Source organism: Triturus cristatus, chromosome 1_1, assembly GCF_964204655.1.
Source record: "Triturus cristatus chromosome 1_1, aTriCri1.1, whole genome shotgun sequence".
NCBI classification, from domain to species: domain Eukaryota; kingdom Metazoa; phylum Chordata; class Amphibia; order Caudata; family Salamandridae; genus Triturus; species Triturus cristatus.
The window spans coordinates 926,632,545-926,652,646 of record NC_140579.1 but is presented as its reverse complement, the minus strand read 5'-3'; the positions used below and the strand labels follow the sequence as shown (position 1 = coordinate 926,652,646).

The following is a 20,102-nucleotide window of genomic DNA, read 5'->3' as shown; positions in this document are numbered from 1 at the left end:
TGGTGCGACCATTTAGCTGGTCGGCTTGACGAGGTGTGTCGCGTCGTGTGACTACCTTTGTCCGTTGCCTTGTCAGGCGCTGGTGCGTGCTACTCTTCGTACCGTTGTGGTACATCTTCAGTGTAGCGTTGCTCCTAGTATCATGATCACTTGATGTGGTGGCTCCTTGGCGCCACTGGGTGTTGCTCTACATCCTTGCCCGCCAGTGTTGGATACTTGCTGCGCCCATCCTCTTCAGTGGGTTCCTCGCGTGTAGGCGCTGCAGTGTACTGTCCGCGTCCGGGGTACCTCTGCGCTGAGTCCGTTTGTTCTCTCGAGGGTTCGCTCCACTTGATGCGGCGACAGCGCAGTCCTCGCTGGGGTGGATGTGGCTCGACACCGTTCTTCTTTCTTCCTCCTTGTTGCTGCGGGATGGCGCTGCATCCCTGTGGCACACCGTCTCTTCACCCTTGCAGTTTTGTCGCATTCCTGCGCCTCTGGCACATTCCTGTGCTTCCGTCGCGTTCCTGCGCTTCTGGCACATTCCTGTGCGCCTCCGTCGCCTTCCCGTGCGCTCCCCATCGCGCCTCCGTCAGACCTTGCGGTACTTGCCTTGCTGCCTCTTCTCCCTTGCGCTGCGAGCCGTCGGTCTCCTGTGGCTGCTGGACTTCCTTGGATTGCTGCATGCTTGTTGATTTTCTCTGTTGCTGCAGTACCACCAGTGGCCACTGGGTGGCAGTGTTGCTTTTCTTTGGCTTCAGCAGCAACCTTCTGTACTGCCAGAACTCTATCCCTTGTTTTCCTTTCCACTGCTCCCGGCTTCACTCGTGAGTAGGAGAGCTGGAGGGAAGCTGGAGCCAGGCAGACCAGTGGAGTCCAGATGGGGCTGGAGTTGGAGCAGAGCAGTGGAGTCCAGGACACGTGGCAGCAGGTAAGTCTTTTTTCTTGTATTTATTTCTTTGTGTACTTAAGTTTATTGAGAGGCAGGGGGCACAGGCATTGTCAGGAAGCTACCCTCGAGTTAAAGGCATTACTCTGTGTGCGAGTTGTGGGACTCTTGTCACTGCGGGTGGGCTCCGCTTTACTTTTCAGCAGCTGCATGGAGGGCACAGGCACGTGGGCTGCGCAGAGGGCGAGGCAACACTCCTTGGGGGCATGGTGCCATCGCGCACATAGTATAAGTCAATTTTCGGCGGCGCTGGCCGCTTGCTCGCAGTTCTTCCGTGTGCTGCGCGGTGGGGCATACTCCTCCGGCCGGCGGCGGCCTTTCGTTACACTTACGATCGCCCTCATGCGGGGTAGGCACCCGCTGGTAGTGTCTTTATTTTTCTTTGGCCGCATGCAGTTCTGGGCCTCTCTCCCTCCCGCGGCAGCCTCGCACACTTCTCCTGCTGCGCGGGCGGGGGGGTCTTGGTGCTGATTACCGGCGCTGGCCGGCGGGCAATGCACGCATTGCAGGCTTCACTGGCCGGCGGTCCTGTGTAGTGCTGCGGGTAGGCTCCGCCTTTACTTTCCAATTCTCCCACCCCCGCAGCAGGTCCCTCCCCTTCACGGACCATGCGCGGGGGGTTTTGCCGGTGCCGCTCGCTTTTCTTCCCCGGGGCAGGACGGGGTGGGCTCCCGCTTTCGCTCTGTGCTAATTCCGCCCCCACCGCAGCAGCAGCGTCACAAAGCTCACACGCTGCGGGTGGGGGGGGGAGTCACGGCATACCTTCAGTCGGCGGGGTGGGCTCTCGTCCGGCTTCCTCGCACGGACTTCACTACTCGTGGCCGTTACTTCCGGTGCGGCTCCTCTCTGTTTGGCCGGCGGGCCTCTTGTCTCCCGCGGGTGGGCTCCGCGTGGATCGCTGCCCCTTGGTGGGTCGCGGCCGATGCGGGTGGGCTCCGCACGGTCCGCACTTCCTCTCCTTCCCCGGGCAGGTCGCGGCCGATGCGGGTGGGCTCCGATCGGTCTGCTGGTCACCGCCGGACACGCTCCTCTCAACCCAGGCACCGTGGCTGGTTCGACGGGGTCGGGGTGGGCACCCGACTTCCGCTACTTTTCTTTGGGGGCACAGCGCCCGCCCGCAGGTCGTCGCGGCGGTGCGGGGTGGGCACCCGGTCACCGCGGGGCATGCTGCGGGCTCCGCTCGCCTGGCTGGCTTCTCGGCGCGTGGCGCCGTCACCCGGGGGGTGTGCTCACCGGGCAGTCCTCTTTCCCCCTCAGTCATCGATGGTGCGCCGATCGGGGGCTGCACACGCGGGGTAGATTACCCGCCTCGTCGCCATTGTGGTGTTTGGGGCCCTAGGCCCTCATGCTGGGAATGACTGACGCAGACACATACTTGGATGGTGGGTTAACTGGCCACGAGCACGTGCGCTCGGCCCTTTTATTAGCCTAGTCACCTGACCCAGTGACGTAGGTGGTGGGTGGGTGTAAAGTGTATGACTTACACTTTCTGAACACTAGAACGTGTCCATGCTAGGACACTACAAGCTTGAGGAAATCTCCGCTGACGCGCACAGCTTGTATGAATAATAACCACATTTGGATGCGTGTCAGTTTACCTCATCAAATTCGCGCTCCGTGTCAGGCTATCTCCTCAGCTTGAATAATTAACCGCTGACGTGCACAGCTTGTGTGAAAAATAGCAAGATTTAAATGCGTGTCAGTCTTCATCCTCAGTTTAAGGAATTATTTTGCTGACGCGCACAGGTTATGTAACATATAATCTATTCTAATGTGTGTCAGTTTATCAAATCAGACCTCGAAAAATATTATAGTGACACACACAGCATGCATGTCCAATTTGGAAGTTTATTGAAGTGACACAAGTACAAATTAATATAATCTGTGCATTCGACTTTCACCTCAGCATGCAATGGTTCATCGCTGATGCGCACAGCATTATCTACAGTTGCCAATTATATCACTGATTGGCACAGTTAAATAATTCTTTATTAAATTGAGCTTACAAGCACATAACATCATAGAGTGGTGTAGTATATAATAATAAACGATGCTAGTAAAAGAATATAATTAGATATGCAAATTTAAAACAGTTGCAGGTGTTGAATTTTTAATACTGAGGAATACTCAAAATGTAATGTTTAACCTTATTGTGTCCTTAAATTCATCTATGCAAGTACCCATTTTATAGGGATTAATGATAGTTTAGTACTGGAATACTGAGTAAATCCAATTATAAAATAATTTTAAGATGGCTATAGCAAATATGACACAACCGCCTCCATTCTTAGATGAATCTGGTGATCCGGATATACCATGGAAAGAATGGGAAAAAATATTTATGTCATATTTAATTGCCACAGGGGGCGAAATATTTTCTGCGATAAGAAAACAACACATATTATTGCATAATCTTGGTGTACAAGGAAGGAAAGTGTATGAAAATTTGTCAGATTCCAGTAGTGAAGAAGAAGATGAATTGTTACAGGAAGATGTATTCCAGACTACAATCAATAAATTGGAAAAACATTTTGGTACAAAAGTTAATATAGTCCTAGAAAGGCATAATTTTTTTTAAGAATTCAAGGAAAAAGTTTCAACTTATATTGCAGTATTACGTGGTCTTGCTAATAAATGTGAATTTGGAGCGTTGGGAGATTCATTAATCAGAGATCAACTTGTAAGATGTACAAATAATCCAAAAATACAGGAAAAACTTTTGACTAGTAATTTAGAACTATAAGAGGCCGTCCATGCTGCAAAAAGTATAGAGCATACGGCCGAATGCATAAAGGAGATGAGACAAAGCAACAATTCGGAAAACGTAAATGAACTAAGAAACCAAATGGACAAGTGCGAATTAACAGACTCTAGTGAAGGAGTACTAAAATTAAGTGGGTCCATGAACAAAAAGAGAGATGTAGACGACAAGAAGGAAAAATTTAAATGATATCGTTGTGGGAATGCAAATCACCTTGCGAATATTCCAAAATGCCCAGCTAGATCCGTATTTTGTAAGAAATGCAACAAAAGGGGGCACTTTGCAAGACATTGTAGAATTGTGAAATTTGAAAAACAAGATGTACATGCTATTGATGACAAAAATGAAGCAAGCAATATGTTCATATTTCAAGTTGTAAATGAGATTAAGGCAACAGAGAGTAACTATCCCTTGTGCAACATTTGTTTGGATGGCGTGGGTGTAAGGGTATTTGCTGACTCATGTTCTCTATATACTCTGATTGATTATGATATATTTTTTATAAAATGTAATGAAAAGGAATATAGCATTCAACAGGCAGACATTAAACCTAGTGGTTACAATAAGGACCCTATTCCACTAGTAGGAATGTTGAACATGAAAATCTCCTTTAAAGATTGGAGTACTGTGGGTAAGGTGTATTTAGCAAAAAAAGGGTCCAGTCTGCTAGGTTGGGCTCACCAAAGAGAATTAGGAATGAAGCTCGATCCTAACAGCCGGGAACAAGTTTTTGTGATTGACAGAAGTGATAGCTGTAACAATATTTTTGAGGAATTTCCAAAAATCTTTAGTGAAGAAATTGGCCATCTGAAGAATTTCCAGCACAGAATTAAACTTAAAGAAAATGCAGTGCCAGATGTAAACACGGTTCGACCAATCCCTCTATTGATGCATGAACCATTAAAAAAAGAACTTGATAAACTTGTAAGTCAGAAAATCATTGAACCAATTGAGAGCTCATTATGGTTAGCTCCCATAGTTGTCCCCCAAAAACCTGGTGGGAAGGGTTTGCATGTCTGTGTGGACCTAAGAGACCTTAATGCAAATATCTGGGTAGACAGGTTTCCTCTCCCAAGAATAAATGAAATGATCAGCATGATTGGGGAAGCCAAACATTTTAGTGTAATAGATCTCTCCCAAGCGTACCACCAGATTGAACTCCATCAAGATTCTAAGTCCCTGACCTCATTTATCACGCCATTTGGAGCTTTTAGATACTGCAGGATGCCATTCGGACTTGCAGCAGCAGTTTTTCAAAGAGTTATGCATACATTCTAATTTATGGCCACACAAGTGACCATCACAAAGATGTTTTAAAACAAGTCTTGCAGGCACTTAATGATGCTGGACTAACTATAAAGAGAGAGAAATGTAAGATTCACGTAGACACTGTAGATTATTTAGGGCGCACCATTTCCAAGAGTGGAGTTAAACCTAAAATAGATCTTGTGAAAGAGGTGAGAGAAGCGCCAGCACCAACTAACAAGGAAGAAGTCAAGTCCTTCCTTGGACTAGTTGAGTATATGACAAAATTTGTAAAAAAACTTTGCTGATATTACAGCTCCTTTAAGAGAATTACTTAAAAAAGGGGAACACTTTGTTTGGAGTAATGAGTGCCATAACTCTTTTGACTTTACAAAAAAAGCTATTGTGAATGCACCATTCTTGGGCAATTTTGACCCAAGAAGAAAAACTATACTAATGACAGATGCCAGTAGCAAAGGTATTGGGGCAACTCTCAGCCAAACTATAGATGGCGAAGAGAAAATTATGGCATTTGCATCGAGGGCATTAAAAGACGCTGAGCGCAACTACTCCACTGTGGAACGAGAGGCATTAGCTGTGGCATTGGCTGTTATTCACTTTAAATTTTATTTGTGGGGTTTGCCTTTTACAGTACGCACAGACCACAAACCACTTATATACATTTTTTCAACCAAAAGAAGAGTGTTAGAACTGGGTTCACCAATTCCGACACGGTAGCTTGGCGCGAGGTAGGAAGGCACCCGAAGGCAATGTGTAAAGCACTAGTACAGCACTCACCTACGTGGATCCAGCCATGCGCACACAATGAAGGACACCACACAGGTAGTTTGGTAAAAACAATTTTTTTTTATCTAAGATGAGACATAGTGCATAAATTCATTTCAGGATAAACAAAGGCAATTTTAGGATAACCAATCAATTCATTCAAGTAATTTCATCTAGTCCAGACCGCTACATACAGCAGTGCCTTGGGGCGACAATTAATTCACTCCCGTAAATGGGTCATTGAAACGCAGGGCAACATTAAATTCATTCCAGCAAAACAGTTGTAAATGCAGATAAGAGCATTAAGACACAAATACCACATTAAAAATTCCCTTGGCGGGAGCTAATCAAGGCATTAGACATTACAGGACATCCATACAGGCGATAACACGGTTGAGCACCTTCAGGAAGGGTGACGCTTTGGGCGGAGGGGCTCAACTCCTGGGCAGTCCCTGTGCAGGGGGGCAGACTCTGGGCAGTTGTGAAGCACCCTGATCCCCCCTCAATCTGTAGGCAGTGCAGGCAGAGTCTTAGGCAGGTTGGGCAGCCCCCTCCCTCGACAATGGTTCCTTGTGGCAGGGGTAACGGGGCGTGGACCCAGCCCCAGCTTCTTCCGCACTCACCAGTCAAACCGGTAGGCCGGGGGGACAGTTCCAGAGCACACCGGCGCTAGTGAGCGCCTCACGCCCCTAACCCCAAACGGCCCGCTCCTCTCCTCATTCGGGCCTCGCCTGGGGGGGGCAGAGCACTCTTCCGGCCGGCGGAGACCTCCTCGGGGCTTCGGCCCCGCCGCATCGGTTCTCGGAGGGTTCCGGGCTCCCGGGAGCCAATCAGGTTACTGCAGACTGGTGGCGTGGCCGATGACGCCGCAGCAGCTCTGGTTGCCGGGCAACGCGCGCCCACGCTCAGAGGCGTCTGTCTGCACGATGAATTCCTTATTAAAATCTGGAGTCCGAAGCACCGGAGCGGTGCACAACGCGTGCTTCAGAGTCTCAAAGGCCTCTTGGCAGGCAGCCGTCCAAATGACTCTACGGGGTTGCTTTTTAGATGGCAACTCAGTCAGAGGGGCCCCGATAGTTCCGTACCCCTTAACACACCGGCGGTAGTAACCCGTGAGGCTGAGGAAAGCCCGGTCCTCCGTTTGGGTTTTGGGGGGCTCCAGGCCAAGATGGTCTCAATTTTAGCCTGCAGGGGTTGCACCTTACCCCTGCCCACCAGGTGTCCCAGGTAGACGACAGATCCCTGTCCAATCTGGCACTTGCTAGCCTTGATGGTTAGGCCAGCCCGTTGTAGAGCCTGTAGCACCTCCTGGAGGTGCTCCAGATGGTCCTCCCATCTGCTGCTGAAGATAGCTATGTCGTCCAGGTAGGCAGCTGAGAAGGCCTCGAGGCCAGAAAGCACCTGGTTGACCAACCGCTGAAAAGTGGCCGGAGCATTCTTGAGCCCGAAGGGCATCACCCGAAATTGAAAGTGGCCTTCGGGGGTGGAGAACGCAGTCTTCTCCTTTGCTCCATCGGCCATGGCAATCTGCCAGTATCCGGACGTTAGATCGATGGTACTTAGATACCGAGCTGCTCCCAGCCGGTCAATCAGCTCTTCCGCCCTAGGGATCGGGTGAGCATCCGTCTTGGTCACGGAGTTCAAGCCACGGTAGTGCACACAGAATCGAAGTTCTGGTGTGGTGCCTGGTGGGGCCGCTTTCGGCACCAACACCACCGGACTAGCCCAAGGGCTGCTGGAAGGCTCAATCACCCCCAGCTCCAACATCTTGGCCACCTCACCCTGGATGCTGGTCTTGACCTTGTCGGACAGCCGGCAAAACTTGGTTTTCACGGGCGGGCTGTCCCCTGTGTCCACGTCATGGGTACACAGATGCGTGATCCCAGGAGTGAGGGAGAACAACGAGGCGTACTGCTCCAAGACCTGGCGGCAGTCCCTCTGTTGCTCAGGGGTCAAGGATGGGGAGAGGACCACTCCCTCAACCGATCCATCCTTCTCTTGAGTCGCCAGAAGGTCCGGAAGAGGCTCACTCTCTTCCTCTTCGCTCCTATCCGTCACCATGAGGAGAGCAATCTCCGATCTCTCGTGGTGCGGCTTCAGGCGGTTGATGTGGAACACCCTATGGGGCTGTCGGGGGGTCTTGAGGTCAACAACGTAAGTGGTCTGGCCTCTCTTCTCCACGATGTCATACGGCCCAGTCCACCGGTCCTGGAGGGCACTAAGCTCTCCGGGCTCCATGACCCACACCTTCTGTCCAACATCCAACTCCACCGTCCGAGCGTTGCGGTCATACCACTCCTTCATGACGGCTTGACTAGCCTCCAGGTTGTCCGAGGCTTCCTTCCACAGCTTGGCCATCTGGCTGCGGTTTGCCAGCATGTAGCTGACCACGTCCCGGGGAAGCTTCGTAGAAGGCTTCTCCCACCCCTCCTTCACAAGGCTGAGGGGCCCCCTAACGGGGTGGCCATAGAGCAGCTCAAAGGAGCTGAACCCGACTCCCTTCTGTGGCACCTCTCGATAGGAAAATATCAGACAGGGTAGGAGGACGTCCCACTTCCGTCGCAAGTCCTCCGCCAGACTCTGGATCATCCCGTTCAGAGTTTTGTTAAAGCGCTCTACGAGCCTGTTAGTCTGGGGGTGGTAAGGAGTGGAGAACCTGTAGGTCACTCCACACTCCTTCCACATGGCCTGCATGTAGGCCGACATGAAATTAGTGCCCCTATCTGACACCACGACCTTGGGGAATCCAATACGGGTAAAAATCCCCATCAAGGCCCGCGCCACCGCAGATGGTACCGGGTACCGGGTGGCGTGGTCCACTAACACCAAGATGAACCGGTGTCCCGAAGAAGTCGGCGGGTCCATCGGCCCGACAATGTCAATGCCTACCCGCTCAAAAGGGGTACCAACAACTGGGAGCGGTTCCAGAGGGACCTTCAACTTGGTCCCTGTCTTGCCACTCGCCTGGCAAATCTTACAGGTCTTGTAAAAGGTGTCAGAGGCAACTCGCATTCTGGGCCAGTAAAAATGCGGGACCAACCTAGCAAAGGTTTTGTCCTGGCCCAGGTGTCCTGCTAGTGGTATCTCATGTGCCAACTCTAGCAGAAAGGCCCGGTAGCATTGGGAGACCACTAAGGCCCTAGATGACCCATGCACCGGAGTCTAAGGCTCACTGTAGAGGAGGCCATCCTCCCAGTAAATATGGTAATTGCTGGTCTCTTGGTTCGTCGCTTGGGCTTCGGCCTGTCGCTGCATACCTTCAAGCGTGGGATACTCCCTCTGTGCCCGACAAAATTCCTCCCGGGTAGGGCCTCCTTCCACCTGCCACTCTGCAGGGGTCAGCAAGTCCCCCACGGGAACCACATCCACCTCCGCGGACTCCGGGTTCACCTCCGCGGGCTCCCCATCCATCTCACAGGGTGCGTCTTCCACAACGTCCTCCTGACCAACATTGGGCTGGGCCATTGTTCCAGGCTCCAACCCGAGTTGAGTTCCTTGCCGGGCAGCCATGGACCTCATGACCACGCAGGTGCATCCTGGTAACCCCAGCATCTCAGCATGAGCGTTGAACTCCACCTCCTTCCAGTCGGTATGTTCCAAATCGTTTCCGAGCAGACAATCCACTGGCATGGCAGGGCTGACGGCAACTCTCAACTGACCTGAGACTCCTCCCCACTCAAAGGGAACTTGGGCCACGGGGTAATGACTCAGGCTGTTATCAGCCATTACCACCGGGTGGAATACTTCAGGAATCACCTGCTCCGGGGACACCAGCTGACGTCTTACCATCGTCATGCTGGCACCCGTGTCCCTCAGAGCCTCCACCTCCTCCCCGTTAACCCGTACCCTCTGCCGGTACTTGGCAGTGTTCGAGGGCAACTGTGTCACTGGGACCATCTCTCTATCCCCCAGTGAAACCAGGGTCAGGCCGGTCCACTCACCCCCCTCATCTAGGGACAACTCCTCCCCCAGCGCTACACTAGCCACCCGGGGCTCTTACCTCCTGTGGGGGCTGGGGACCGTTTGCGGCACTGGGGATCCCCCTTGTAGTGCCCAACCTCCCCACATTCGTAACACCAGACAGTTCTGGGCTGCTGACTCTTGTCAGGGTAAGTGGGTTTCGGTGATCCAGATTGAAGTGGGGAACCTACCCCCTTCCTTGAGGTCTATTTTGGGGGCCTTTGAAGAACTCCTTCCTTTTATCCCCCCCTCTCTCTTCTGGGGTGCGCCCTGTCCGCCTTTCGGGGTGTCTCCCCCGGGTCCCTTGTGGGACACCCGGGTGCTAACCCAGGTATCTGCCTCTTCCTCAAGCTTCCGAGGGTCGGTCAGCTTGCGGTCCACCAGGTGTTGGCGTAGCTCTGGAAAACATTTATAGAGGAGGTGCGCAATTAAAAACAGATTGTACAGCCCCTCGTAGTCGCTCACTTCGCTGCCACGCACCCAACCCTCTAAGGCCTTAGGTGCATAATCACAAAAATCCACCCAGTTCTGTGTGGGAAGCTTATGGCTGTTGCGGAACCTTTGACAATATTTCTCCGGGGTGAGACCAAACTTCCTCAGAAGGACCTCCTTCATGACAGGGTAATTGGTTCGATGCTCTCTGTCTAAGCCCAAGAGCGTGTCCCTCGCCACGGGAGGCATGTACCGGTACAGACCACTCCCCCAGTAACTCTCGGGCACCCCATGGGCTACCAAGGACACCTCATACGCCGCCAGCCACTTATCTACGTCATCCCCAACTCTAAAACTGGCCACCACCTCCCTCGGTAGATGGATCTTAGGCTCTCGTGGAACCTCAGCGGGTACGCTGCCACCATTCCTGTTGCCTTGCGCCCCTAGCTGCAATGCTTTCAACTCCTTCAGGCTGAGCTCATGCGCAAGCTTTCTTTCCTCCATGGCTAGCCTCTTCTCCTCTCTCTCCTTCTCCATCCTAACAAGCTCCAACCTCAACTGCCTCTCCTCTCTCCTGTCCTCATACTCCTCCACCGACACATTCCCTGCTGACACACTACTGCCTGCCCTGGAACGTCTCCCTGGCAACACATTGTCACTAACATCCACGTGCAGTAGGTCCAACTCTCCTGGAGTGCCCGGTTCTCCCCGAGCGCCCGGCTCCCCCTGTCACTCGTCCCCTCTCCCTCCCGGGTGGGCCAATACCCATGCCCTCAAGGCTTTCGGGAGCTCCTCTCTCTTGGCGCCTCGCCTGACGGACACCCCCATCCCCTGACAGAACTCCTTCAGCTGCGCCACCGTATACATTTCTAATTTGGCCAGCTCGAACTCCATCCTGACAGGTGGGGCCCCAGACAATTCAAGGGAAACCACTAGGACGTAGACAACAGGTCAAAAACAGGAGCCTATACACTCAAGCAGACAGTGAAGGGCAATCTGCTTGCGTTAGGATAGGTGCCCAATTGCGGCGCACACTGAATCCCTGTAGGGTGCTGCACAAGCGCAAGTCCCAATCCCACCGCTGAACACCAATGTTAGAACTGGGGTCACCAATTCCGACACAGTAGCTTGGCACGAGGTAGGAAGGCACCCGAAGGCAATGTGTAAAGCACTAGTGCAGCACTCACCTACGCGGATCCAGCCATGCGCACACAATGAAGGACACCACACAGGTAGTTTGGTAAAAACAAGTTTCTTTATCTAAGATGAGACATAGTGCATAAATTCATTTCAGGATAAACAAAGGCAATTTTAGGATAACCAATCAAGTAATTTCATCTAGTCCAGACCGCTACATACAGCAGTGCCTTGGGGGTGACAATTAATTCACTCCCGTAAATGGGTCATTGAAACGCAGGGCAACATTAAATTCATTCCGGCAAAACAGTTGTAAATGCAGATAAGAGCATTAAGACACGAATACCACATCAAAACATTCCCTTGGCGGGAGCTAATCAAGGCATTAGACATTACAGGACATCCATACAGGCGATAACACGGTTGAGCCCCTTCAGCAAGGGTGACGCTTTGGGCGGAGGGGCTCAACTCCTGCGGCAGTCACTGTGCAGGGGGGCAGACTCTGGGCAGTTGTGAAGCACCCTGATCCCCCCCCCTCAATCTGTAGGCAGTGCAGGCAGTCTTAGGCAGGTTGGGCAGCCCCCTCCCTCGACAATGGTTGCTTGTGGCAGGGGTAACGGGGCGTGGACCCAGCCCCAGCTTCTTCCGCACTCACCAGTCAATCCGGTAGGCCGTGGGACAGTTCCAGAGCACACCGGCGCTAGCGAGCGCCTCACACCCCTAACCCCAGACGGCCTGCTCCTCTCCTCATTCGGGCCTCGCCTGGGGGGGCAGAGCACTCTTCCGGCCGGCGGAGACCTCCTCGGGGCTTCGGCCCCGCTGCGCCGGTTCTCGGAGGGTTCCGGGCTCCCGGGAGCCAATCAGGTTACCGCGGAGTGGGGCCGCGGCCGATGACGCTGCTGGCGCTCTGGTTGCCGGGCAACGCACGCCCGCGCGGCCCGCGCCTAGTGCGGCCTTCTGCAGTACCGCGGCGACCCTCCCCAGGCTACAGCGGTGACGGGTGAGCTCGTCCTCGCTCCCAAGTGTGCCAGGTGACGCCGGATCGGGGATTCCCTCCTTAAGCGGTGCTAGGGCCGCGGCGGTGATCGCGCAGCCCCACAGTGAGTGTTTGCAGGCGCCCGGTGCAGCGGCAATGATCGTGGCAGTCCGCGCTTGATTCCTCGGCACCGAGGGCACGTGCGCTAGCTCAGCGCTCTCCAGGGGCCCGACACCGAATCACAGGTACCCGGGGCAGCAGCGGTGCCTTGAGGGCTCACAGCGCCTAGCAGACTCAGCGCTCGGTGCACAGTGTTTGCAGAGGCGTAGCGCCTGGAGGGTATAGCGCTCACACAGTACAGCGCTCAACAGGCACCACAGTCACCAGGCGCCACGTGCAGGCAGGGGGGCACAATTCCGGCAGTATAGCGCTAGGCAGGCACACCGCTGGATCATGGTCAGCTTCTTCTTCAGGGGCCCAGGTCTGTGAGCACAGCGCTTAGGGGTCACAGCGCTTGGGGGTCACAGTGCTTTGCCTGCAGATTGTAGAGGGCCCACAGCGGCAGTCCAGGTCAGCGCTTGTCTTAAGGGGGAAGGTAGATGGTAGGCTCCCCTGGCAGGCTTATTGGGGGGGAGAAGGGGTGTTGAGTTGGCAGGTATCAGAGGCAGGGTGGGTCCCTGCAGCACACTGGAGATGGTCCCCTGGGTTGCCCCCTCACCAGGCAAGATCAGCAGGCAGGCAGAGTCCCTCATCTAACTTGGGTACAGCAGGGCCTAGACTCAGTCAGTCCCAGTAGTGTAGGCTTCTCCCCTAGGCCCAACTGCCTACGCTCTGGCAGAGGTTCCCCCAGGTCCTGTGGTGCCCCAACTAACTAGTCAGGTTTCCCTCCTTTCCTCATATACCCCCAGGTCAGGTGACCCTCCTGCAAAGGCGGCAAAGCATAATCCCTCCCAGGGCTGGAAGGTTCCAGGAGCTTCCACATAATAGTCTATGGGACAAAAAGGCGGGATGGAAAAGATACTGTATCAAAATGTCCCAGCCTGCTCCTGACTACTAGTATGTGTATGCAAAGGCCACTCCGCAGTAGCAGGGGCCTGTGGCAGCCACGTTGTTGGGAGAGAGCACCTGCACCTCAGCACTGTTTAGCAGTGGTAAGGCGCCCAGAGACCTAGGGCCAACAAAATGATGGCGGAAAAAAATGAGGCAGCAAGGGCAGAAAATGGGGTTGACCACCCTAGGGCTGACAGGTCTAACACATAGGTATTACCACTCCTCTCATAAGCAGATGGCTTATGAGTTTAGAAGGATACAACTTCAAGGTTGATTATGTTTCCGGTACTAGGAATGTAGTAGCTGACTGTCTATCTAGATTACCGTGTAGTGGAGAGGGAATTGAAGCAGACAATATAACTGAACAAGTCATGTTAGTGGAGATTCCAGGCATTTCTCAAAAAGAATGGGGAAAAGGCATGAGCATAGATGAGTCTCTCAACAAAGTAAAAGAAAAAATAGTTCATGGTTGGCCTTTGAAACAAGGGTGTTTAGATGATAATTTGAAGGATTTTTGGGAAGTTCGCCATGAACTAAGTATTGTAAATGATAGAGTTATGAGGAAAGATACGCTGGTACCATCTAAGGATCTTTGGGATAGAATTGCTGATCTAGCCCACAAAGGCCACCTGGGCAGAAACCTGACTAAGTCTAAAGTTAGAGCATCCTACTGGTTCCCAGGTATGGATAGAATTGTAGAGAACAAAGTAAAAGAATACATGATCTGTGCATTAAGCGATAAAACCAAGGTAACAAGAGCTATTCCCATGACTCCTGTAAAAGTACCATTAAAACCATGAGACAAACTTGGTTTAGAGATTATTGGTCCACTTAAAAACTTGATGTGGGAAGGTAAATTCATGTTAGTATTAGTTGATTACCATTCGCATTGGATAATGACAAAAGTCTGTCCAAAAATCAATACCTTGTCCTTAATTGAATTTCTTTCTGATGCATTTATGACTCAAGGAGTTCCTAGTACCATCATAACGGACAATGGAGTTCAATTGACTTCAGATGAAATGCACGATATTTTGAAGAAATTGTCTATTTGTCATTTTAAAACTGCTTTATACTGTCCAAGGGATAATGGTCTTGTGGAATGTGTAAATCGTATGATAAAAGAATGCATTCAAATGGCACAAGTCTCAGGTAAACCTGTAGATAAAGCACTTAAGAATATGCTCTGGTCCTATCATACAACACCCAATTCTGTGAGAAACATTTCTCCATTTCTGGCACTCAAGAGTAGATTACCAGGAACCAAAATGATCCCCAACTGGTTGGGTGGAGATGAACCCAAATGGGTAAATAGAAAGGAGATGGAAAGGCATGTTAAAAAAAATCAAGAAGAGTATACCAGAAGTTATGATGTAAAACATGCAGTGAAAGATCCTGACTGGATGATTGGGGACAGTGTAGTAGTAAAACTTCCTGTTGCCCGTCACCCCTGTGACAGCAAATTCTTCAAACCCATGAAAATAGTTGAGGTCAAAAAGAATGTGGTCACACTGGATGATGGTAGAACCTGGAGCATGGATGGAATTTCATATGACATTGCTAGCAGGAATAAGAATAGTCAACGTCCTGTCTCACCCCACATGAGGCACTATCTTGCTAATCCTGAAACCTCTCATATAGACCTTATGTCAAATGAAGAGCCTGCGTGTTCTCGTTCTCGTTCACGTAGAGCCCCTCCGTGGCATAAGGATTATGTTATTCATTGATAATTGTTTATTGTTATAATATCCGTATTTATGATGTAACTTGTGTCATTGCTATTATTACATTATTGTACGGCTTCTTTCTAATTCTTTTCACACTCCTTTCCTATTATTGCTGTGGAAGGGAGAAGTGTTGTAATTTACTCTCCTAGCTCCTTACCTTTTCTAATGTCCTCTCCTTTTCACTACACCCCTCCCCTCTTTTACCCTTTGGAACGTTCCGCTTGCGAGGCTCGCCAGTGATTAAACTGACAGTTGTGAGTTCAGCTGTAAGCTCTGTGGCAGGAGGTTGTTTATTCATGTCAATAAACTTATTAATAAAGCAATAAGTTTTGCTTCTCAATACATCCTTCGCTGTCGGAACTTGTCTAGGCTCTTAATATTTTTGTAGTGACTGTTCTGCAGTCTTTCCATCCTTCGCTCTTGCTCTCTAAGAGTTCTTTCAACTCTATTCGCCCTATGCCACTTATAAATCCTCACCAATCCCCATAACAGAATAACACAAACCACCACTATAATGATAGGTTTCAAGATGTAGCCAAGAATTCCTTTTCCTGGGGACGCAAACCAACTCCCTACCTTACCAAATCCTTTTCCCACCTTGTCCCAAATTCCTTCTGTGGCTAGGTCATGCACCTTGTGATGTATCTCAGTAATACTGCTTATATACCTCCTCAGATCTTTACTGTTGTCAGGTATATAAGTGCAGCACTGTTGGACCTTCAGCATTTTACAGACTCCACCCTCTTTTGCCAGTAAAACATCTAAAGCAAGACAGTTTTGTATCACCATAGTCCTTATTGACACCATCTCTCCATCTACAAGCAACAACGACTGAGCAGTATTAGTTGATAACTTGTACACAATGGTCGACAACTTCCTAATCTTGACATCATTCAACACCACTCCTAAACCTGGTATCAATGCTCCAAAGACATCTCCTACAATTTCTCCTGCACTCGCACCTCATTTCCCTCTAGGATGCAATCCACCTTCCAAATGGTCCAAATCTTCCACATGATAGATCTTGGGAAATACCACTGCCACATAACACGTACCATATCAATTCAATGGCAGTCGCACATAGGCATTTTTCCCCGCACACAAAGTACAGATTTGGCACCACTTGTATTGCATCCTGCACACATTTCTTTGCTGAGGCCTCAATGGTGAAAGTATGATCACATACACTTTCTCCCACAAAGAGCTTATCGTAGTAAGTTTGTACTTGTCTCACACAGTTTCCCTCTTTGCTCAAAATCCAATGCAATTGGGCCACTACTCCCTTTTGCTTTATGAGCTAACTCCTCTTTGGTCCACTCAACCTTACCTCCCTTGTTGTAACGATTCCCTATTAGTTGTCTATGCCTGTCTTCTACTTGGTCTATAAATTTCTTTTCTACATCTATTAGTGAACATATTAAGTTGTGTCGGTGTGCATAAACTGTATCTAGGGTTACAGTAGGTATGAAATACTTCCCTATTCTATCTTCCTGTTTATATTAATCATACTTATTCAAATGCTTATAAGCTGGATCTTCTGAAAGCACAACATCATAGTTAGAAAAATAATACTCATAGTGACCCTTGTCATAAAACATACTAAGCAATAAACTACAAGTAACACCATACGTCAAAGGAAGGTGATGATATTGGATACCCTCCTCCACAGACGCAGGCAACTTCATACACATATAACAGTCTCTCACATCCATCGTACTTACATACTCATATAGCAGCTTCGCATATGCATTAAGTGTATAATCACCTCTAGACAAATCTACATGCAACATACTACTAGTTTGATCTAGCATAGCTTTTACAGCTCCTACGATACCCTCTTTTGTGCTAGAATAGGTGTGGATGTCTCTTGTATCCCCACTTCCCCAACTCCTGCATTGTGTGAAATGATTATAGATACAACAACAATTACTACTATTGCTACTATCACTCCTACAGTAAATGTACCTATTACACACTTAGACCTACGGTTCGAACTTCAAGACTCCATCTTCGACTTGTCGGTTCAACTCAATAGGAGGATACACAAAAGTCTTTTCCTTCCACCTCAGATTGGTGCTCAAACAGTTCGAACACAGTTCATTGAATCCTGGAAATTCAGTACACAGTTCAGTTAACCTGATTTTATATACACAGTCCAAACAGATTTCCCTAGCCCTCTTTCTTCTTCTACAGAAAAAACCCTACATTTGTTCTTCTTCCACTCTGACCTAGGTTATCTTCTTTGAGACATGTATTTACAGTTCACAGTTCATTCACAGTCTCTTATAAGCTCAGATCCAATTTCGATTAGCACCCGCTACAGTATTTCATGACGAACAGCTGCAATCTCCTGAGCTGGTGGCTGATAAGCAAAAGTCGGAAAAGACAACTTCTGAAGAATCAGAATCCGCACCTTGCTCAAGACTGGAGGTCTCGGAACGGTTATTGTCAACAATCCCTTTATTTCCAGTCCAGGAACTATCAATCCCGCTTCGATTTTCAGCTTGGGCGTTCTGCTGATCACTCGTGAAGACCTCAGTCTTCCAGTTCCCACTACTCCCGGCATCGGTTACCAGATAAGTCCACTCCGGGGCAGCGTACTTCTGATAAGTCACTCTTGCTCTTCTTGACCTTTTTGGACCCTCTTAAGCTTGCTCTACTTCACTCAACTCAGATTCAGAAGTCTCTGATACAGGAGCAAGATCTCTCTCAGGAGCTAGTCTCAAATTCAGCCTCCCTTGTCGCTTAGGACTCAACTCCTCTGCAGTATCAGCTTTTCTTCTCTGCCCGACCACTTTGCACACCAGTCACTTCAGCTGATTTTGACTCTATACCATTCACAACGTTACCTTCTCCCTCAGAGTCAATACCTGGGTCTGTGTAGCGTAACCCTCTTCAGCTTGATCTGGTGAACCAGCTTTGTCAGCAACCCCACACAGCTTGGCTTGCCCTCTCAAGTGGCCCTGCTGCCACAGCTGGATGTTCGTCTGTGAGAGGGGCTGTTTCTTTCAGGGGTCCTGAAACTCTGCGAGTAGGGGAGGCGTGTATCCGATTCGGCAAACCTCCGCACTTCACCGCTGTATTCGTCACCAGAATCACTTGGTAAGGACCTCCCCAAAGGGCATCAAGGCAACTTTTCCTCATGTTCTTGCAGACTAGCACGCAATCGCTCGGACACAGGTCATGGCAGAGATCTCCCGAGGTCGGGGCAAATGCAGCTTCTACCTGGTGAGACACAGAACGGACCACATCAGCCAGTCCTTTGCAATAGTCAAGGATCAAATCATCTGTGATGTTTATCAAAAGTCGATGGCACTGCCGGTAACCGCATAGCCCTCCCCATCAGGATCTCGTGGGGTGAGAGACCTGTTCTCCTTTCAGGTGTACTGCAAACACTCATCAACACCAGTGGCAATGCATCGGGCCATTTCAAAGACGTAGACAAACACACTTTTGCCATCCTCATTTTCAAAATCCCATTAATCTGTCCACAATACCAGAAGCCTCTGGTCGATAGCTAAATGCAGCCTCTGGTCAACATTCAAAGCGGCACAAAGTAATTTCATATTTTCACTGTGGAAATGTGTTCCTCTATCTGACTCCAAAGAAGTTGGAAATCCAAACCGCGGTATCAACTCCCTAAGCAGCAACTTTGCTACGGTAAGGCTATCACATCTTCTAGTCGGATAAGCTTCCACCCATCGTGAGAAAACACACACCACAACCAGAACATATCTCAAGCCATTGCACCTAGGCATCTCAATAAAGTCAAGCTGTATTCTGTTGAAAGGCCCTACAGACCTCCCAATATGACTCAAAGCAACCACAGTCTTCTTTCCAACATTCATCTGCTGACACGAACACACCTATGACACACTGCTTCAGCAAACGCTCGAAACCATGGATTGTAGAACGTCTGTCTGAACACTCGCACCATAGCATCCCTTCCAAGATGCACTGCCCCATGGACCTGTCTCGCCATAGGACTCAATATATCATCTGGCAACACTGCTCAACCATTATTTGAATCCCAAATCCCTTCATCTCCCTTTTCACATCCTGCTCTGATCCTCTTCTGAAGTCTCTCCCTGCAGACGCTTGAGCTCATCCCAAGTGTCTGCCATGGCTAACATCATGCTGAGCTCGGTTCTTTCTGGGCTCTCTCCTGTATAATCTCCAGTAAATATGCACCCTTGTTCAGTGCAAAAACATGCTACTTCGTCTGCATATCTGTTTCCCAGAGAGACAAAGTCATTTCCCCTCCCATGGGCTGTACATTTTACCACAGCAATTTCTCGTGGACGTTGCCAAGCTTCTAACAATTGTCTTACATATTCCCCATTCCTAATGGGAGATCCTGATGACGTTAGAAACCCTCTCTGTGACCATGGCTGTCCGAAATCTGAACCACACAGAACCCATATTGGCTATCGGTGTAAATAGTGATTTGGATTTGATCAGCAGCCAAACAGGTACGAGTCAGAGCAATGATTTCTGCTACCTGTGCGGAGTATACTCCCTATAAACAAGCAGCTTCTACAACTCCAGAAATGGTACACACAGCAAATGCTGCTCTCAAGTGACCTACATTGTCTCTTAAGCATGAACCATCTACGAAAAAGATTTCATCAGACACAGGTAGAGGTTCATCCACAATGTCAGGTCTCGGTTTGGTGCAAAATTCAGTCACATCGAGACAGTCATGGTCCTCACAATCTTCATCATCAACACTTGGCAAAGGCATTAAAGTAGCTGGATTCAGAACAGAACAACGTTTCAAAGTCATATTCTCTGAAGCAAGTATAACCTGCTTGTAACGTGTGAGTCTGTTATTTATCGTATGTTGCATCTTGGTTCTCGTCATCAGGAGCTCAACTGAATGTGGAACATAAACTGTAAGTGGATGACCCATAACAATACTTTCACATCTCTCAATGCTGACACCGGTTGCGGCAACAGATTTGAGACATCCGGGCAACGCTGAAGCTACTGGATCTAAAGTAGATGAAAAGTAGGCAACTGGTCTACGGACTCCTCCATGACTCTGAGTTTAGACTGACAAGGCACAATCTTCTCGCTCATAGCAGAACAGTGAAAAAG

General features: G+C 49.8%; 1 protein-coding gene across 1 annotated transcript in view; it reads left to right on the top strand.

Annotated features, from left to right (window-relative positions):
* The first annotated feature begins 804 nt into the window (after nt 1-804).
* The window catches only part of LOC146871304 (uncharacterized), a 311,017-nt gene continuing 291,719 nt past the window's right edge, over nt 805-20,102 (top strand). Inside the window, exon 1 of the transcript XR_014980980.1 lies at nt 805-910. The gene's annotated coding sequence lies outside the window, so the exon portion shown is untranslated. The remainder of the gene's footprint in view (nt 911-20,102) is intronic.